The sequence below is a fragment of the Choloepus didactylus genome, chromosome 23 (assembly GCF_015220235.1).
Source record: "Choloepus didactylus isolate mChoDid1 chromosome 23, mChoDid1.pri, whole genome shotgun sequence".
Lineage (NCBI taxonomy): Eukaryota > Metazoa > Chordata > Mammalia > Pilosa > Megalonychidae > Choloepus > Choloepus didactylus.
In genome coordinates, this window is record NC_051329.1 from 6,982,748 (window position 1) to 7,002,679 (window position 19,932).

The following is a 19,932-nucleotide window of genomic DNA, read 5'->3' on the forward strand; positions in this document are numbered from 1 at the left end:
AATGCAATAAAGAATGTAAATATATGTCAGTGAATAACCTGAATAACCACACGCAGTGAGTCATTAATTATAAAGGGACACCCTGTGGCCACCCACCTTCCGTTTCCCAGAGACGATCACCGTCCTGGTAACTTTTTTGGGAATCCCACTCTTTGTGCGAGAGCTTGAGTGCCTCCATCGACCTGCTCTGTACGTGTGAACGTGGACATTTTCCTTTCCAGAGTCATGTCAATGGAATCCTAGAGAACGCAGCCTTTGGAGCCTGGCTCCCGTGGCTCAGCGTGGTGAGTGGTATGTGCACCAGCGGGTGGCTCCTTTTTTAGGGTGGGGGACTCCCCCGTAGTGCAGACGTCCTTCCACTTGTTTATCTGTTCCCATGTCTGTGGATATTTGGTTGTTTCCGGTTTTACTGTGGTTATGAATAAAGCTGCTGTAAACACTCATGTGCAAGTCTCTGTGTGGGCTTGACTTTTCTTTTATCCTGGGTAAATACCTGGGAGGAGGATTTCTGGGTCAGATGGTGAGTGTCTGCTGAACTTTGTAAGAAATCGCCAAAGTGGTGGCACCATTTTGCTCTCCGTCCGCTTGCCAGAGCTCCCATTGCTCCGTGTTCTCACCGACACTTGGTATTGTCAGTCTTTTTAGCTTTAGCCGTTTGCACATTCCTGGTGACTAATGATGTTGAGCATTTTTTCATGTGTGGATCGGCCATTTGCAAATCCTCTTTAGTGAAGTGTCTGTTCAAGTCTTTCCTCGTTTTTCTATGGGGCTGACTGGCTTTTCCTTATTTATTTATGAGCATCCTGTATACACTGGATACTAGTTTTCATCGAACCGTGTGGTGACTCAGTTAGGAATTCTTGAATGAGAATAGTAGACCACTGTCCCTCTGACGTCAGCCTGGCAGTTACTAGGAGTTTCATGGTGACGCTGGGGTACAGGACGTGGAACCCCCTGATGGCTTTGCTGGGGTGAGGGCTTGTTTGGATTGGAGTGCCATCCCTGTCACTTTCCAGCCGTGGGACCCAGGGCACGAGACTTGGACTCTCTGAGCCTCGGTTTCCCTCTCTGTCACATGGGGACGCAGCGTCTGGCTCCCAGGCTGTCGTGGGGACGCAGTTGCCCTAACGCGCCTGCCGTCTGCACCCAGGCCTCTGTCTGCCCACTGTGGACCTGGTCCTGGTGGAAGCTGCGCTGTTTAATCCCAAGCCTGGTTTCTTTCCCACAGGTCTCCTGGAGTCTTTGAGGACACGATGCGGCTGGCAGCAGTTTCTGGTAGGTGCACAGTCTGTCCCCGCTTCGCCATCCCCTGGGGCATTGCATGCCGGGGCCTTCTCACGGGAGGGGCTTCTGAAGTTGCCGAGGAGTCGGATTCTGCTTGCAGGGTGGGGAAGTTGGTGGGGTCCCCCGGGGCTGGGATACTTCCTGGCTGAGGGGGTGCGGTGGTTTCCAGATGATGACTGGAAGAAGGGGCCCCTGGCAGTGGAGATGTGGGGCTCATCGCTGGGGTTCCTTGGCAGGTTGCTTTGTGTTCCGGAGCTGGGCCTGCAGCTCGGGGCTTGTGGTCACAGGGGCCTGGTGTTAGAGGAAGCCTTGGGCCACACAACTCTGGCCCAGTGGAAAAATGGCTGCCTGGGATCCAATCGCGGCCCTGCCGCCTCTACACTGGGTGCCCGGGCCAGCGTCCTCCATCTCCCTGTGCCTCTGTTTCCCCACCTGTCAACTGGGGGTGATGGCAGCACCCGCCTCCCTGGGGTGCTGCGACAATTCCAGGTGAAGCCCTTAGCACCTGACATGGGGTGAATGGTCACATGTGCACCTGCCACGCATGACCCACTCAGAACCCTCAAAGTAATGCTCTGTGAGACAGGGAAACCGAGGCACAGAGTGGCCACCTGTCCCGCAGCTCTCAGCCAGAAGCACAGAGGAGGACTTGAACCCTCTCTGGAGCTCCCAGGGGGCCGGCCAAGTCCCCTCAACAGGCTCATGTCACAGCCAAGCAGACTGAGTCACAGAACAGGCAGGCCCATGGCCGCGGCCTGCCCCCTGCCGGGAATGCTTGACTGTGTGTGTGGGGAGGCTCCCCAGAGAGCTCCTACGCATCCCTGAAAGCCCAGAGAGCTGGAGGACTGGAGTGGGGGTCAAGGAAGAGGGAAGGTAGTCCTGATATGGGTAAGCCACAGTGGGCAAAGACTTGGAGCTGGGGACTCACAGACTGCCCAGGCTTGCCCCTGGCATTTTTTATTTTATATTGTCTTTTAATTTGAAGAGGCGTAGAACTTCAGAACACTCTGGAACCTGCTGCCTGAGCACGACTCTTCCTCTGCCACTGATTATCTGTGTGACCTTGGGCGTGTCCCTTACCCTCCCTGTGCCTCAGTCTCCCCGTCTGTAAAACGGGGTTATAATCAAATTACCCTGCCCACCCCCCATCAGAAAGTGCAAGGATCAGATGAGTTTCTAGAAAAGTCTGCGGCGCAGAGCAGAGTCAGCACCGTGAAGTGTCAGTGATGGGTGGATTGTTGTTATGAATTGGGTGGGTTTTTTTGAGCAGAGGGGAGGCCTGAAGGGGAGCAGTGAGGAGGGAACTGAATCTGCAGGCCCATTTCCCTATGTCCTCTGCCTGTCCCCAGAGATGTGGGGTTTTGCTAGGGGAAGACGACCTGGCTGACTCAGGCCTGGGAAAGGCGTTCCTGTCCCCAGGGACCCTGTGGGTGTGAGGAGGAAACGCCACTTCCCCTCTGCACGGTGGCGTGGTTTAGGCGGAGCGGGGAAGCAGCTGGAGGATGCCTCGGAGGTGGGGGCACGGCCCTGTGGCCCCTGGGACGAGGGGTGAGGCAGAGCGGGCAGCAGGGTACGGCCGTCCGGGCATGGGCACTGGCCTCCTGCAAGGGATGGCTCGACCCTTCCAAGCTCTGTGACCTTGAACTCAGGACCTTGAGCTCTGGGATTTTCAGCCCCATGAGGCGTGCAGCCAGGAGCTGCTAAGCAGGTAGCAAGTGCTCACTCAGCACGTGGCAGCGTTGTCCTTCCGGGGATGGGGTGAGGGTTAGCCAGGTCGGGCCCCTCAGGCGGCCAGCAGGAGGGTCCCCGGCCCGGGCCTCTGACCTCCGTGGCTCGGCTGAGACCCGGCACCCTCTGCTCCCCCCATCAGGGCCATGCCTGGTGCAGACCAGCCCCCTTGCTGCACGTGGGGCCTGCACTCTGTCCTGGGAGGGACAGCAGGGGTGAGCTTCTGCAGCCCCCATGCAGCAGGGGGTAAACTGAGGCTGAGAGACAGGAAAGGGCCTCCCTGAGGCCACGGTGCTGGGAGGAGAGTGGGGGGTGGTTTCTGTCTTTGTCCTGACACCCAGGCCTGGGCTGGCCTGAGCAGCTGCCCCGTATCTCAGTCCTCCCGAGAAGCACGCATCCTCCTGAGGTGGTTCTGCATTCTGCAGGCCTGTGTGTGAACCCCAGGGAAATGAGACGCTGCTCTGTGCCTCGGTTTCTGTGTCTGTCAAGTGGGCCTCACACAAGGCATGATGAGGCCCCCGTGGGCGGATGCCCATGGTTGAACTCTGTTGGTCTCCAGCACGTTCTGGTCCGTGACAGGCTGCTCTCAGAAGATTCCATTCTTCTCCCCCGTTCATTCGTAAGTTGAGCGATTATTTCTAAAGCGCCTTCTGTGGGCCAGGCCCCGTCCTGGGCCCTGGAGATTGAGCTGTGAATGAGACAGACACACGGTCCTGTCCTTTCTGGGGGTGACAGACAATAAACAACAATGAGATCAGACGGGAAGTGCGTGAGTCATTTGGTGGCAAGTCGGGTGTGGGGGACAGGGCAAAGAACCAAGCAGAAAAGGTGCTGGGGTTGTGGTTTCAAATAGAGGGGATCAGCATGGGCCTGGGAGAAGGTGGCGTTTGGGCAGAGACCTGCAGGAGGGCGGGAGGGGCCGTGCGGGGAGCTGGGGGAAGGGGGTCCCAGGCAGAGGGCGCAGGTTTGGAATAGGCTCTGGGTTGGCAGGGTCCCGGGCCAGCTGCCGAGTGTGGTTTTCCTGGAGGAGGCCCCTCTCCTTGGTTCCTGAGCCTTGCATGGGACCCCACAACAGTGAGTTGCATCCTGGAGGCCGGGGAGACACGGGTGACTCCAGTGGGGGTGGCCGTGGTGGTTCCCCCCGGGGGCGGCCAGCCCAGCAAAGCTTCCCGCTGGCCTCATGGTGCTTCGAAGTTGAGGGAAGGGCGGCTGTGCCTGCGGTTTTGCCTTCCTCCTCCTCCTCCTCTCCTGCTCCTCCATCACCCCGCCTCTCGGGCCTAATGGGGCGCCCTCCTCCCCGTGGCTGAGTTATCTGCTTGTCATGCCAGTGGCCCACCCGAGAACGATAAAAGGGCTTTTTGTCTGCCAGCACTTAGCTTCCTCCTCTGGGGCCATCCATCAGCTGGAGGGCGGAGGGAGGCAGACAGATGGGGCGGGGGCTCTGGAGGGTCTGGGGCCCCCTCTCCTGCTGAGGCAGCCTCAGAGCATGTCCGGGAGCTCCCTGGAGGAACCCCGGACAAGGCCTGTGTTGAGAGGGGCCGGGTAGCCCGGGAGCAGCACGGCTGGGGGGCTGCTGCAGGGACCCCAAGCCCTGCAGCTCTGTGGGGGCTCTCTGGCCTCTGCTGGTGGGACCCCCTCCCTGCTCAGGGCTGTCTGGTGGGGCTGGAGTCGTGGGGAGCAGGCACAGCTGGAAAGAACCATGACACGGGGTGGAAGGGGAGATGGAGCCAGTGCAGCTGGGGCCGCTGACGGTCACAACCCCAGCAGCCCACACTTGCCTGGCCGGGCTGGAGACCCTGCTGGGCCGTCTACCACCCGACCTCCTTTAGTTCCAGAGGGGCCCAGGAGGCAGCCCCCCGCCGTTAGCCCATCCTGCAGGTGGGGAGACTGAAGCCCCAGGAGGGGCAGGGGGAAGGAGGGAAAGTGGGCTCTGCCCACAGCTTGAACCCCCTGAGCGGGTTCTTCAGCTGGGGGTGGGGGTGGGGAGGGGGTGCTCCCAGCATAGGGACTGGGCTCCAGGTGGGGATGGGGGCTGGGCTGCGGAGGGGGCGGGGGCTGCCGGGCCGAGCAAAGTGGCTGGAGCGGGGATGGGCAGGCCTGGCCCCCCAGGATCTCATCTCTGGGCCTCTCCTGGCCTCACGGGCAGTGGGTGGACAGGTCTGGCTCCTGCCTGGGGAGGACCGCACTGGGGTGTCTCCCTCCCTCTGGGGCTGTCCTCTCTGCGGGGCACTAGGCCCTGGGTGGGCTGCCTCCACCCTTCCACCCCCCCCCCCACGTCCTCCTTCCTCTCCTTCCCGTCCTCCTCCTCCTTTCCCATCCCTCTCTCCTTTCCTTTCCTTCCCTTTTCTTCCTCTCCCTCCTCCCCGTGTCCACCTTCTTTCTTCCCACCTCTTCTCTGTCCTCCCTCCTGCACCTGCTCCCTCCTCCCCTCCCCTCCTCCCCCTCCTTCCCCCCCTTACCTTCCCCCTCACCCTCTCCCCTCCCTCTGCCCCCTCCCTCCCCTCCTTCTCCCCACAGGCCGCCCTCAAATGACAGCAATTAATGGTGCCTCTGATGGCGGGCTGGGAGGACGAGCTGACAGCTGAGCGTGTCTGCCTGCGGCCGCTGCTGATCAGGCCCGAGGGACCCCCGGCCTGGCTCGCGGACACTGCCTGCCCTCCCCATCACTCACTGGATAGTGGGAGCCGCCGCCAGACAGGGCATGTGAGCTGGCGCCGAATCCCTCCACCGCCAACCCCGTGGACGCCCTCCACATCCTCCTCCTCCTCTTCTTTTTCCTTTTATTCTGGCTGTGCTCTCCTCCCCAGGGCTCTGGGTGACCTCGGCCCTGCACCAGTTAGTGTAGTCCTGATAGCTGGAGCCCCCAGGACGCCCTGCTCCACGGGGACACCCTTTCCAGGTGATGGGCTCTCAGGGACCCCTCCCACAGGGTCCCCGTTCATTTGTCTCCTCCCTCCCGGGAGGGTCGCGCTGGGTGGAGCCGAGGAGTCTAGCCTGGCCCTGCCCCCGGACAGCAGGCATCAGTTAAATGCCCTGGCTGAGCCCTGGCATGGGAATACACGCTGGCCCTGGCGCTTGTCACTTTATCGCTTTCCCACAGCAACAGTGAGGCACCTGCTGTATGCCAGGGCCCGTGGCCGTTGATTCCACTCTAGTTGGCTGTACTCACCCAGTCCACTGAGGACATGGACCATCCTGTTTATAAGCTTCGTTTACAGGTGGGGACTCCAGGGGGCGCAGAGACAGAGGGGTTGCCCTAAAAGACGCATCAGGAAGGGGCACCCTGAAACTCAACCCAGACTGGCCTCGCCCAGTGCTTGTAGGCCGGGGGCTTTAGAGCAACTTGTCGAACAGTGGGGAATCAGCAGACCTGACCTGGAAGTGCCGAGATAGTCCCTGGGCTCGGGAGTGCTGATGCTGATGGGTGTATTTCTCTGTTACTCTTCAAAAAAAATTAATGTCATTGAGGTGTGAACCTGTTATAATTTGCGCCCATTTTAAGCGTTCAGTTCCATCAGTTTTGACAAATGTAAACATTTGCATAACTACCACAATTGAGCTATAGAACATTTCTATCCCTCCAAAAAGTTCCCTTCAGCCGTTTTGCTAGAAATCCCCTCTTGCCACCAAGTCAACCACACATCTACCTGGCTGAGAAGTTCCAGAATCTTCTAGAGTTTTAAATACAGCTGTCATACAGTGTGTACTCTTCTGTGGCCTGCGTCTTTCTCTCTGCGTGTTTTTGAGATTCCTCCCTGTTGTTAGGTGTATCGGTGGTTCCTTCCCTTTTTTTCACCAGTGGTGATCCTCTGTGTGGGACCCCTGGCAGCTGGTGTATTTGTTCACCGGTTGATGCACAATTTGGTCGTTTCTAGGATTTGGCTGTTAGGAATACGAGCTGCCGTGAACCTTCTTGCATGAGTCTTTGTGTTGAGATGTTTTCATTTCTCTTGGCAAATACCTGGGAGGGGCTTGATAGGTCATATGGTAAGTGTAGGTTTTAGTTAAGACGTTGCCAGACTCTTTTCCAAAGTGCCGTATCGTTTTGCATTCCCACCTGCCATGGAGGGTTCCGGTTAGTCCACATCCTTGTCAGCCCTTGACATCGTCAGTGGTTTTTAAATTTTAGCCTTCCTAGTGGGGTTTCTTCTACGTTCCATTACTTCAGTTGTCGCTGTGTTTTGGGAAAGCCTGTGTTTGCCTTTGGATCTCCTCTGTCTGGCCCCCTGGCTGGACTCTCCTGTGTTCTGGAAGATGCTTGCCTTGGCGCTGCTGCCTTTCTAGCCCTTATTCCCCTGACCACTGTTGCTCATCGTGCTGCCTTGGCCGAGCCCACCGTGCCCCATTGGGTGCGAGCAGTCAGGCCTGGCAGGGCTCGCCAGCTGCTGGTGTCCTCCACACTCCTGTTTCACAAGGAGTAACCGAGGCTCGGAGAGGCCCAGCGACTCCCTGAGCACGAGCCCGTGAGTGCAGCGCTCACTCTTCTCCATGCTGGAAGGGACCAGCTCCAGAGTTGCCTTGCCGGGTTTGCTGGGCCAGAGGGTCAGACCAGGAACTGGTGGCTGCCCGGGACCAGGGCCACCCCTTCTCCCTGAGGCTGTCCTCTGCGGGAGGGGTCCATGCCCCCAGGGTTGAGGGCCGGGTGCTGTGGACTGACCGTCAGGCCTTGACTCCTCTCTTGGGCAAAGTCGCACAGGCCTTCCGGGGTGCTGTTTGTGGGCGAGATGGGAGCACAACCGATGGAAACCCAGAAATAGGGGTGGGGGTAGAGGAGGGGGTGCCGCCCGGCCCTTCTCCTCCTTCCTCGCCGGAGGGGTGTCAGCCAAGATGGCTTTTCAGGGAAGGAGGCCTGTAAATTAAATAAGCAATCCCGAAAATAAATAAGTAATGAAGTTAGTGGGGTGCCTAATTACATCAAATTCATAATTATGGATGGATGCCTGCCCGATAATTGCCCTTGTTTTTAATCTTCGGCTCTGACGTGCGTCTTCTTCCATGTGATGGTAGTCCCTGCCCCCCGCCGGAGGGAGGAGGGACGGGCTGCCTTTCGGGGCTCCCAGCGAGCCTGGGTGGTGGGGGATTCCTGGGTTGTATACCTGGCCTTTGACCCTGGGAATCCAGGTGGACTTGTCTTTATACTGCAGTTGGGTTTGTAAACCTGCTCGGGGTTCGAAGTTGCTGCAAACAATAGTGACGCCACAATAATAATAATAGCATTTGTAAGTCTTTGTGTTTCGGGCACACCTGAAACCACTGTATGTATGTTACAGTTTATTTAATCCTCCAAACACCTCTCCGAAGTAGGGACTATTACCATCCCTACTTTAGGGATGATAGAACTGAGGCACAGAGAGGTTAAGCAGCTTGCCTGAGGTCACACAGCCGGTGAGATTCAAACCCAGCTGCCTTTCCCAGAGCCCATGCCCTCGCTTGCCTCAACCTCCCACCACTGCTTCTGTGTCATCCTGCGTGGGACAGGTGGTGCCCACATGGTGAGCTTGCTCTCTCTGCTTACGTGCTTATCCAGTGCCTCAGCACAGCTCTTTGAGGGAGAGTCTGAGCCAGGGTCTCCAGGTCCCAGGAGGCTTACACGCCGAACAGATCACGTCACCCTCTTCTGTTAGGCCGTAAATCGAAATAGAAACTTTTCTGAGCCATAAAATAAAATTCCATTTTCTTAATGACAATGTGTGCTCGTTTGCTGAAATTAAAACAGCTTCTTTCGGGAGCTTCTCTCTCTCCTCTTGTGGCCCTGACTTGCTGGCTCTTTAGCACTCCTTGTTCTGCCTCTGGCACGAGAATAAACGTCAGACTCGTTTTACAGGTGAGGAAACGGAGGCTCAGGGTGGTGGAGAGACTGAGCAGGCCCCCACAGCTGGTGGGATTCTAACACGTCCTCGGCGTGGATGGGGCTCCCCTCCCCTCCGAGAAGTACACGGGCGCTGTGGGCGCCTCGGGGTGACCTTGCCGGGGTCCAGACAGGCGAGCCCAGCCCTCCTTCTCGCTGGTGGGCAGAGACGAGCTGCACCCACCTTGGGGGCGTTTCATGAAACCCGGGAATATGGGCGTTAGAGGAAGCAGGTTTGGTGGCAGAAGGGAGGGGTGCTGGGATGGGGTGGGGGCAGTCTTGGCCTTTGTGCTGTCCGTGCCTGTCCCTCTCATGTGACCCCATTTCTCTGGACACCCCGACCCTGTGCAGGGGCAGTGAGGCCTGAGCCCTCGAGATGCGTGGGCACCCACCAGCGAGTTGCCTCTTCCTTTAGCAGGGAGGGAGCACTGTTTGCTTTCCAGGCTTGCTGGGGTTCTGGCAGGGGCTGCAGCTTGGGCCGGTGTGGGGATGTGCATGTACCCTGAGCTGACTTCAGGCTCGTGGGCCTCGGGGGGCTCTCCCTGCCCCTCCCTGCAGCCTGGGGCAGAGAGGGGAGCTGAGCCCAGAACCACATGAAGAACCATGTGTCTCCATGGTGCTCCTGGGGGTGGGAGCAATCCAGGGTTGCTGCCTGGAGGATGTACAATGAGAAAGTCGAATAATAATAAGACTTACCTAGTGGGAATTAATTTGTGTTAAGTGCTTCAAACGAGACCTGGCACAGAGCAGGTACTATATTTATTATAGAGGTTAGCATTTCCTGACCATTTATTTGCCTTTGTGCTGCGTGAGAGTTTGCCATCGTCATTGTCGTTATTAACTGATTTCTGATGATCCCTGAGTATTTACCTTATGCCAGGCTGAGTTCTAAGTGGACCACAGACATTCACTCATGTGCTCCTCGTGACAGCCCTAGGAGGTGGGAACTATTGTTATCAGCCCCATTTTATGGGTGGGGAGACCTGAGAGCACAGAGAGGTTCAGTGACTTGCTCAGGGTCACACAGCAGGCAGCTGGCGGAGCTGGGATTTGAACCCAGGCTGCCTGATTCCACATCCCCGGCTGCTGTCATGTGGCTTACGCCAGGGACCACCTGTGCCCTCCTCGTGCCCTGCTGGGTGCAGCCACCACTGCTGGGAGTGGGGCTGGATGCCTCGTGGGGCTGTGAGCCAGGCTCTGTGTGCCACGTAGGGCCCTCAGGCACGCGGCAGCTGCTCTGGGTGGGGATGGGAGGTCTGCTGCCTGCTTCCCTGCCACTGCCTGGTGCCCATGGGCCCCCTGGGGTGGGTGCATAGGGGAGACCCAGCCCACCAGATGCCAGGGCCACGGCCTGTGGATCCCATGGGCTGACGGGGAGACGGGCAGTACCAAACCAAACACAGTACTGCAAGATGGGGTGCACGCTGGGTGGGGGATAACAGTGTGAGGGGGTTGGGGTGGCTCTGGTTTCATGTCGAGGGATCAGTGGTGGTCTCTGAGGATGTGGCATTTGAGCTGGGACCTGGATAATGAGAAGGAACCAGCTGTGTGAAAGGAAGAGGGGTGAGCCTCTGGGAAGCAGCCGTAGCAGGCGCCAAGGCCCACGGCAGTAACGAGCAGGCCGTGGTGGTGGAGCAGGCGAGGCGATTGCAGAGCGTGGGAAGGGGTCATGTGGGGCCACCAGCAGAGGTTCCCTGGATCCAAGCTGGTCCACAGACCTTGGGGTTGGGTCCTTATTCAAATTTAAGGCAGAAAACAAGCTTCGTGGCTTTTGCTTCTCCTTCTTGTTCTTTTGCTCCTCAGTTTACATATACTGGGCACGTGGAATGTTCCAGACCCTTTTCAGCCACTGGGGTGAGAGTGATGGAAACGTCAGGCTTTACCCCTGCCTTTGAGGAGTTTAGTGTTCACAAGGAGAGTGTCAATTTAAAAAGCACGCACCGTCAAGGGTGATGAGGGTCGTGGAGAGTGGGGCCCCAGAAGCCCTTGCCTTGTAATGGGATCCTGATTTATTCATGTTCAGGACAGGCTTTCCTGGGCAAGTGTCAGAGGTGAGGCCCGAGGGCAATTCATTAGGGGTGATTAATGAGGATTTCTGAGTTGTGGCAGAGACATGGCTCAACCTGGGTTGGGTCACAAATGGAATTTGATGACTGCTTGAAACAGTGAAGTCCAGCATATGATGAATTCAGGCGTGGCTGGATCCAGGTGCTCAAACAGTGTCTTGGGGATGGCACTCTGTTTGCTCTGCTTCCTTCAGTGTGCGCTTCATTCTCTGGTTGGTGCACAAGGCCAGCTCAGCCAAGCAAAGGGAAGGAGAGTCACCTGGAGCCCCAGGGATGGCACGATGTTCTCTTGTCCATTTCCACGCTGAATGAGGCTTTCAGCACGCGGTCAGGCATTTTCAGCAGCGAGGGGAGGTGGTCAAAGAGGAAGAGAAGGCATAGATGAAAGGGAGGGGCGGGGATTGTGGCAAACCGGCCTGCCGGATATTCTGATTGTTTTCCAGGAGAAGCTGGAAATCTGGATTTTATAGATGTCCCAATTTTATACAAACGTTATGTGGGCCAGACAGAGCTTGCCTGGTGGCCTCTGTTCTTAGCTGTGATTTTCATCTCAAAGTGTTTTGCTGCTTGTGACCTGGGCAGAACGTCCCGTGGATCGTACCAGAAGGTCTCAGGGTTTGTGTGACCCCGTGGGCCCCCAGAGCCCGACACTCACTTCTCTGGATAGAAGTCGCACTTCATTGCCTCCGGAGATGCTGTTTCCAAAAATCAGGGCCTGAGACTGTAGCCGTTCCTGTGAGATCAAGGCCGTGGCTTCACTGGTTTCTCCTTGCCCTCCTCACCCCCTCCAAGAAACACAGTCCAGTGGTTAACGATGCAGACTCGGGCGCCAGACTCCCTGGGTTCAAATCCTGACTTTGCCACTTCCTAGCTGTGTGCCCTTGGACAATCACTTTGCTGCTCTGTGCCTTGGTTTCCACATCTGCAAAATGGGGATAATGATACCCTATAGGATTGCTATGAGGAGCAGAGGGATGCGTGTGAAGCCGTGAGCCCCATTTCTGGCACATTGGGAGTGGTTTGCTCCCTGCTCCAGGTGCCCGGGATTCAGACAGCAGAGGTGGGAGCATTACCGAGTACGGTGCCCAGTGCCTGGGGTCCCGGGGGTCCTAGAGCAGGTGGCCGCACGCCCCTCTGCCCAGCCGCCCCTGCCAGTTGCCCTGCACCCATGATGGGGATGAGCAGAGAACTGTTGCTGCCGGATGGTGCCGCCATTGGAAGACGGTCTTGGGTGAGCAATTAGTCCCACCAGCTGCCAGCTCACAGCTGCTGAGGGTGGAAGCGGCCCCCTTTTTAAAATACAAAAACAACACCCGCTGAGAAACAGCGCCAGAAGTCCGTGTGCTTCCTGTGGCCATCATGGCCAAGGTTTTAAGTCTGAGGCTCTTACGGGGGAGAGCCTTGGGCCTGGGTTAAGGGATGGGGACATTGATTGCGTTTTGGTTTGGGGGAGTCTGCAATTTGAGGTGAGGGTTGTGGCCTGATTCTGACACCCCACCCAGGAGGTGCCCATGAGGGGGTCACGGGCTCTCCCAGGGCAGGGGGAACCTGGCGGCTTGGGGTCTCTTTCATACCTGGCTCAGGTTGGGACAGGATCCACCGTTGGGGGCTCTCCGGCCTGTTTCCAACGCAAGTTGCTGCAGGGCCTCCGGCTGGGTTCCTGGAGATGCCCGGGGCCTGCTGTGCAGCTTCCAGCCTGGTTGCCTGGAATCTGTGGGGAAGGGAGTGGGAGAGGGGACCCCGGGACGTTTCGAGGTGTTTGATGCTGCTGAATTGAGTCTTGATCTTGTAGTGGGTTGAATGGTGCCTCTAACGCCTCAGAATGTGACCTGGTTTGGAAATACGATCTTTGAAGATGTTGTTAGTTGAGGATCTTGAGCCGAGGTTATCCTGGGCCCGACATCCGGTGCCCAGTGTCCCTCAGCACAGAGAAGACGGCCATGTGGAGATAGTGACGGCGACAGCAGTGACGCAGTCATAAGCCACGGAGTGCCTGGGGCTACCAGAAGCTGGGGGGCCAGAGAGAGGGAGCGAGGCCCTGCACACAGCTGGATTTTGGACTTCCAGGAGAATACATTTCTGTGGTTTGAGCCACTGAGGTTGTATTGCTTTGTTACAGCAGCCGCTGGAACCTGACAGTCGTGAGTTTTATTTTAATCACCCTTGAAGTCTGAGGACCTCTGAGTGGCCTCTGAGGCCCTGGCCGCCTGGATCCGGGGGCATGTCTGCCTGCACCCGCCGCCACCCTCCCAGGGCTTGTCTGCTCCGGTCACGCGACCTCCTGGCTGCCCCCAGGACCTCTGTCCTGGCGAGTCCGTCTGTCCGGGACGCTCATCGGGGCATGGCCACAGCTCCTTCCTGGCCTTCAGCTGGTGAAAATTCACCATCCTGGAAACCACCCCATCCCCAAGCGCTCCCCTGCTGTTCGTCGTCTGCTTTCCGGTCTTTACAACACCTGCCACGGTTGTTTTGGACACCTTTGGCTGCGGGTTGTTGGATTGTTGTACCCCCTCTTCCCATGCTTCTCCTACAGGACAGGGTTTGTCTTGCTCCTGCTGAATTCCCAGTGCCCGCAGCAAGGCATACAGCAGGGGCTCGATGGATGCTTATTGAGTGTTGGGCGGCTCCAGGCCTGGGGTCAGGGACTCGTGTCCACTGAGAGATGGACACTGCTTTCAGAAAGTGGTAAACTGGGCTGGGGGGCATCCAGCCACCAAAGCCCTCTTGTGCGGGATGAGGAGACTAAGGCAGTCCGGGGAGGGGCAGGTGCTCGCCACAGGTTCCAGCGTAGCGGGGTGTGGGATGCGTGAGGATGAGGGTAAAAAGGGCCGGACTCCCCACTCGCTGCCTGTCCCTGTCCTTCTGTCTCTGTGTCCCTCCCACTCCCTCCCTGTCTGGTGGCTGCCGGCCTGCCTTGGCGCTCTTCGGTGGCAGCTGCAGCTCTTCAGTCTCGGCCTCCGTCGTCTTGTGCCTGTTCACATCTCCCTCTCCTTATCAGGACACCAGGTGTTGGTTTGAGGGCCCATTCGAATCCTCTGTGGCCTCAACTTAACCTGATGACGTCTGCAAGCACCCTCGTCCCAAATCCGGCCACCTCCATGGGTAGCAGGGTTAGGACTTAACTTTATCTTTTGTGGGGTCGGGGTTGAACCCACAGCACTTGTGTGTTGAGGAGTTGTTTTGGTAGGCAGATAACCACACACTAACTTATTCGGAGCATGAACTCAGTTTTGGCGACTGGCTCTGTCTAGAAGCTGCTGCGTGTGGCTGTTTTCTGGTGTTTGATGATCTGTCATTATCATTCAGTCACTCAACAACCGATATGCTGCCCAAGACGCAGGAGGTGGGAAGGAGAGATGGCAGAGTGGTATGGGCTGGAATCCAGAGCCCGCCTGCCCTGAGCATAAAGGAACTGCGGTGGGGATTTGGAGTTGCTCCTCCTGAGTCTGGGGCCGGCTTTCAGCGGAACTCTGGATGCAGCTCTGTGTCCAAAACAAACATCCAAGAACAAAAGGAAGCCCTGCATCCTGACGGCGCCACTTCCTGGCAGGGCTCTGGGGCCCCCGGACCCATTCCTGAGTTCCGTGGCCTCCCGGCCATGGTGGTGAGAGCCCATGGGCGGGGGAGAGACTGTGCGGATTGTTGGGCTTTCTGTGCCTCAGTTTCCCCACCTATAAAAGAAGTTGTTGGGTTGGAAAAATGTCCACCTTTAGCTTTGGAGGCAGCTCTCTCGAAGCCTTTGCAAACCCTCCTTGGGGGCTGCAGCCACCTCATTGGGCCCTCAGGGGCCATGCGTCTTTATCAGTTAAGTCTGATCTGTCTCAAACCCTTCTGTGGCCCCTCGTCGACTATTTTGCATAGCATGGTGGATATAAGTTGGGTTTTCCAGTTTGAATCCCAGCTCTGCCACTTCCCAGCTGTGTGACCCTGGGGAAGTCACTTAACCTCTCTGGGCCTGTTTCCTTCTTTGTGTTCTAGGTTTCATAAGAGCACTTACCTTGCAGAGGAGCTGAGGGCAGGTGGGCTAACCAGACGAGGCACCAGCACGGCAGTGGGCACACAGCACGGGCCACGGGGTATGTTTCTGGTACCGTTGTCAGGGGTGTCTCCAGCCCTTGTTAAGTGGCTTGCCCAGGATCCCCATGACCCACTGCCCCCTTCCAGCCCTCATGACCTCCCTGATTGCATCTAACCCTTCCCCTCACTATTGCTGCACCCCAGCCTCCGGACTGTTGTGTTTGCCTGCCTTCCCTTGTGTCAGTGCCCGGCCGGTAGGACCCCTTTCCGTCTCTCAGCAGGCCACCCTGGGCCAGCAGCTCCTTACCTGAGCCCACTCCTGGCTACCGGGGGCAGGGCGGTGAGCCTGAGCCCGGTTTCGAGGCCCCTCTGCTTCCTGGGGAGCTGGGCAGCTTCCCCCGACCCCCGGGCTCGGCTGCTTGGGCGCCGAGGGAAGTGGTGCTACGTCTGCCTCTTCTTCGGACAAGCACTGATGCCCAGAAACGCTCGGACTTGTCCCTGAGTCACACAGCTCCTCGCAGCCAAGGCTCAGATCCCTGGCTGAGCACCGAGCCACCGTTACCAGCCTCTGTGTGTGTGTGTGTGTGTGTGTGTGTGTGTGCACGCTTGGCTGTGCCTTTTTACACCCTGTGAGCCTGTAACCAAGATGGCCCTAGTCACAAATGTCAGCGCGAGGGGCCCGTGTTTTCTCTACCTGAGACTAAAAGAAGGACGGAGTATTTCCAGGACAGGGCGTACCCGTGGGGCCATCGGACTGCAGGACGGGAGGACGGGGAAGGGACAGGCAGGGGCCTTGGATTCACGCTGGGCCCGTGGCTCTGAGCTGTGCCCTGGGGAGGAGCGGGCAGGCCTGGCCAGCACCCAGGGGTGGACGGTCCAGGCCGGGTGGAGGTAAATGGGTTAAAGGCACCCGAGCGGCGGCTGGGACTCGCTTTCTCCTGCGAGCTCGAGCGAATAGTGAAGAGGTTTTTCTAGCCGAGCTATAAAAAGGCCTCACAGTGTTTCAGCTCCTGAGTGTCTGCTGGAAGCCCGCCAGGGTTGCCATGGCGATGAGGAATTATTACTTACTGCCAAGGCTGGGAGAAAAAGCTCGTACTTTTGGCTCCCAAACAGGAGGAGTGGACTTATGTAATGCTCTGTGTTTATAGGCCTGGGGTGGCAGGAGTTGGGAACAGCTCGCCAGAGGCTCGACGTCTCTTTTCGGCCTGGCGCTGGGGGCGGGTGACCTCGGAGATTGTCCCCGGTGGGCCTCGGCCTTCCCCCCCTCTCGAGGGGTGTCGGGCGGAGGCCTGGGGGGGCCGGGCCTGGCTGTGGGGCCGCCGCTGCCAGCAGGGCCTCCCCGGCCGGGTGGGAGGCTGTAGTCTCGCGGGAAGGCGTTGTGGGCAGCTCTCGGGGGCCACCTCTCTCCTGGGTGACCGTCCCGGAGGAAGGATGGGTTTTGGTGCTGGACACGGTGTGTCTCCCGGAAGCCAGTAGAACAATCTGTGTGTGCGGACTCCGCTGACCCACTTGCTGGCGCCTGTACTTTTCTGATTTTTTTTTTGGTGTGTGGGAGAGTTCCTGCAAGTTGTGTTTGCAGCTGACGTGAGCGAGAGGCTGGTCATGTGCTTGGTAAGAGGACTTGCCGGGCGGTGGGCAGGGAAGCGTGGTGTGGGCACCCAGCCGAGTGGGTGGACGTTGGATCGGGGTGGGGGGCACAGACCGGAGGGGGGTCCCCGTGCTCTCTAACATGTGCAGCAAGGGGTTGCTGTTTGGGGGCCATTAGACTTTTGTGGAAGGAACCCCAGTTCTGCTGCCGGACGTGGCGGCCCCCGGCTGGGGCTGCTGGGCCCTGGTCAGCGGGTGGGGGCGGCGGGGGTGCCCCCCTTGGCAGGACGGGTGTTTGCCAGGCTTCGGTGCAGCGGGACAATGGGCCAAGCTGTCTTATCGGGCAAAGTTGCTGAAGTCACGGAAAAGAGCCCTGAGAGGCCCTGGGCGGGCCGGGCCGGGCCGGGCTGGGGGAGAGGAGTTCTTGGCCAGCTCTGTGGTGGGAGTGGATCTGTGGGTTGGGGACACGGTTCCTTTCTCCAGAGCTGTGGACCGGACCCCCGCCCCCCATCCTTTCGCGAGATCTGGGTGAGACATGGGCATCTCGGTGATCTGGGTGTTTGCTCCTCAGGGTCTTTTGCTGGGAGAGGGTCAGGGGGCCTTGGGATTTGGGGGAGGGCTTCTCTGTGGAGCATGGGGCCAGGAATGGGGAGCCAGGTGCAGGAAGCGCTGAGCTGGGCCCCGGCGCCCGCTCCCACCGAGGTGGCGCTTGGCTGCGTGCCCACGTCTGGTTTGAAATCAGCGCCACCGGCCCAGGCTTGCCCAGGGACTTGGCAGCCGGGAGCTGGGATAAACACTGGAAAGTTGGAAGGGCTTCCCGAGCTCACAAGGAGCCTTCAGTTGCAAGCGGAGGGGATGAGGGAGTGATTTGTCCTGAGGTCTGGGTGCGCCGGGACAGCTTGGGGGCAGCGGCAGTGGCTCGTGAGGTGGGCTGGCTTTCAGATGGCCTTGCGTGGTGGCCACAGGCCTGTGTGTGAATCCTGGTTCTGTCCCTCTCTATGCCGTGTGGCCTCGGGCAAGTCGGCCTTCTCCCCTGCCGCCGTGAGCCTCAGTTTCCTCATCTGTAAAATGGGGCAACAGTGGGAGCCACACAAGCTGTCGTGTTGTGGTGAGCTGTGGGGCCCCAGCTTACACGCTTCCTGTATGTGTGACCTGGGATGAGACAAGTAGCATCTCTGGTCATCTGTTTCCCCATCTGGCCAGCAGACTCTTGGGCAGTCCTCGCGTCCTAAGTTTTGCCTGGCTCAGGGGAGGCTCCCAGTGGTGTGGTGGGTGTTAGCTGGTCCCGTGTGGCTTTTTCAATAGTGACCAGGAGGACACCCCTGCCGGAGCAGCCTGGGACTGAGCATGGAGGGGCTCTCTGAGATTTGGGGCATCTGGGGCGAGGTTGCGTATGAGGGTATGGTGGCTGGACAGTGGCCTGACCTCTTGCAGACATGCGGCCTTGGGCAGGTCTCGGGACCCCGCTGAGCCCCAGTTCCCTCAGCTGCAAGTCGCGAGCAGCAGCCCAGCCTGGCAGGTGGGTGTGGGAGGAAGCGAGGTGACCCTGCTCGGGGCCCCGCAGTGCCTGGCACCTGGAGAGGGCCTCCGAAGCATGGGCCCCGAGTGGGGTGACAGCTTGGTCTCCATCGAGGTTTTGTTTCTGGCCTGCAGAGCACCCTCCTGGGTCACAGATGTGGGGTGGGTGGGCAGTGCCTCCCCAGGCCCCAAGCTCTGTCTTCACTGGGCCTGGACCATGGTCCTCAGGGCCCCCCAACGTGTGCCTTTCCTGCTGCCTTCTCCCCCCAAGCCTGGGTCTGTGGCTCCCCGCCCCCTGTGAGCCCGCAGCCCCCCACAGTGCCCGCCATGACCTGCGAATGGGGGGCCGGGCCAGCTCTCCCATCACCCAGGGGTCAGCAGTCCTGGGTTTGTAAGTGACACCTGGGTGCCTGGCCAGTGGCTGGCTTGGGGCCTGTCCCTTTTGGAGCAGTGGGAGCCAGCGGGGAGTTCCCCAGTGTCCAGGCTGCCTGCAGGGAGCTTGTCCTTGGGCCTCTCCTAGGGACCCCGGAAAGGCCTTTGTCTCCGTCTCGTCTGGCCACGGAGCTGCACGCAGCTGCCCCTGATCTGCCCATCCAGAGCAGAGTCTTGGCACCAGGATGCCATGATGGAGCTGTTCTGTGTCCTGGTTGCAGTGTGGGGGGGTGGGTGGTGGCAGGTCACACAAATCTCCACGTCATACAATTACAAGAACTAGCTATGTACACACAACATGCACAGACGGGTGCATGTAAAACTGGTGACCTCTGAGTAAAGGGGGCTTGTGCCCTGCTAGTGTCCTGATTGGGACCCTGTCCATTGGGTATGTCAGATGTTACCGTCAGAGTTGCTGGAGGAACGGAATTTGGGAGCTTCGGCGCTTGCTCTGTGATTTCTTGTATCTGCTTGTGAATCTACAGTCATCTCAAAATAAAATGTTCAATAAAAATTAGCAGGGGCTAGGGGGCCAGTCTGCCCTGGGTCGGATTCCAGCTCTGCCCCTTTGTAGCTGTGTGGTTTTGAGCAAGTGACTTAACCCTTCCCAGCCTCAGTTTCCCCAAATGTAGAGTGGGGGCGATGCTCAGTACCTGGTAGGCTTTGTCTGCGGATTAAATGAGCTAGTAGCTACCAAGCACCTGGAATGGCAGAAGCTCTGCGGCAGGGTTTGCTTCTGGGGTCAGTTGCATCTGCGTTTGCTGTGGTTTACATCACCCATGGGAGGGGGGTTGTCGCATGATCTCCCCTTCTCAGATGAGGACATGAGGCTCAAGGGGTCAGGTGATCTGCTCAGGGCCTGCAGCTGGGATGCGAGCTGAGGCAGGGCCTGTGCTGGGAGACAGTTCTGCTGCTCTCTGGCTGGGTGACCCTAGGGAAGTTGCTTGCCCTCTCTGGGCATCTGCACCCTTCTCTGTCTCACTCCATCTGTAGGCCTTGCTCAGGGCCCTCTGGGTCCTCCCCGTCTTCTGGGCCCCCTCGGAATCCACCACCTCTCAGCCCATCCCACCTTCTCTGAGGTCCCCGGAGCAGCTCCTGAGGTGGGGCGTGGTCTGAATTCCGTCTGTGGGGTTACTCCACTCTTAGCACTTGCCCCTCCTTGCCCTGTTCTCTTGGCTGCCTTTTTTTTTTTTTTTATTCCATTCTGCTCTCCTTCCCTCCCTCCCTTCCTTCCTTTCAGTTAATTTGTTTATTTTTTAACTGTGATAAAGATACATATAACACGAATCATTTTAGACATTTGAAGTGGACAATTCTTTGACATTTAGTACATTGTCAATACTGTGTGACTTCCACCGCTATTATTTGCAGATACTTCCAGCATCTCAAACCAAAACTCACACACATTTAATAAGAACTCCCCATCCCCACCCCTAGTAACCACTCCTCTGC

The 19,932-nt window shown here is 58.3% G+C and overlaps 1 protein-coding gene across 1 annotated transcript in view; it reads left to right on the forward strand.

The window, feature by feature from the left end:
* The window catches only part of NCOR2 (nuclear receptor corepressor 2), a 220,378-nt gene that overhangs the window by 31,243 nt on the left and 169,203 nt on the right, over nucleotides 1–19,932 (forward strand). The window contains 1 exon segment of the mRNA XM_037816581.1: nucleotides 1,229–1,275. The gene's annotated coding sequence lies outside the window, so the exon portion shown is untranslated.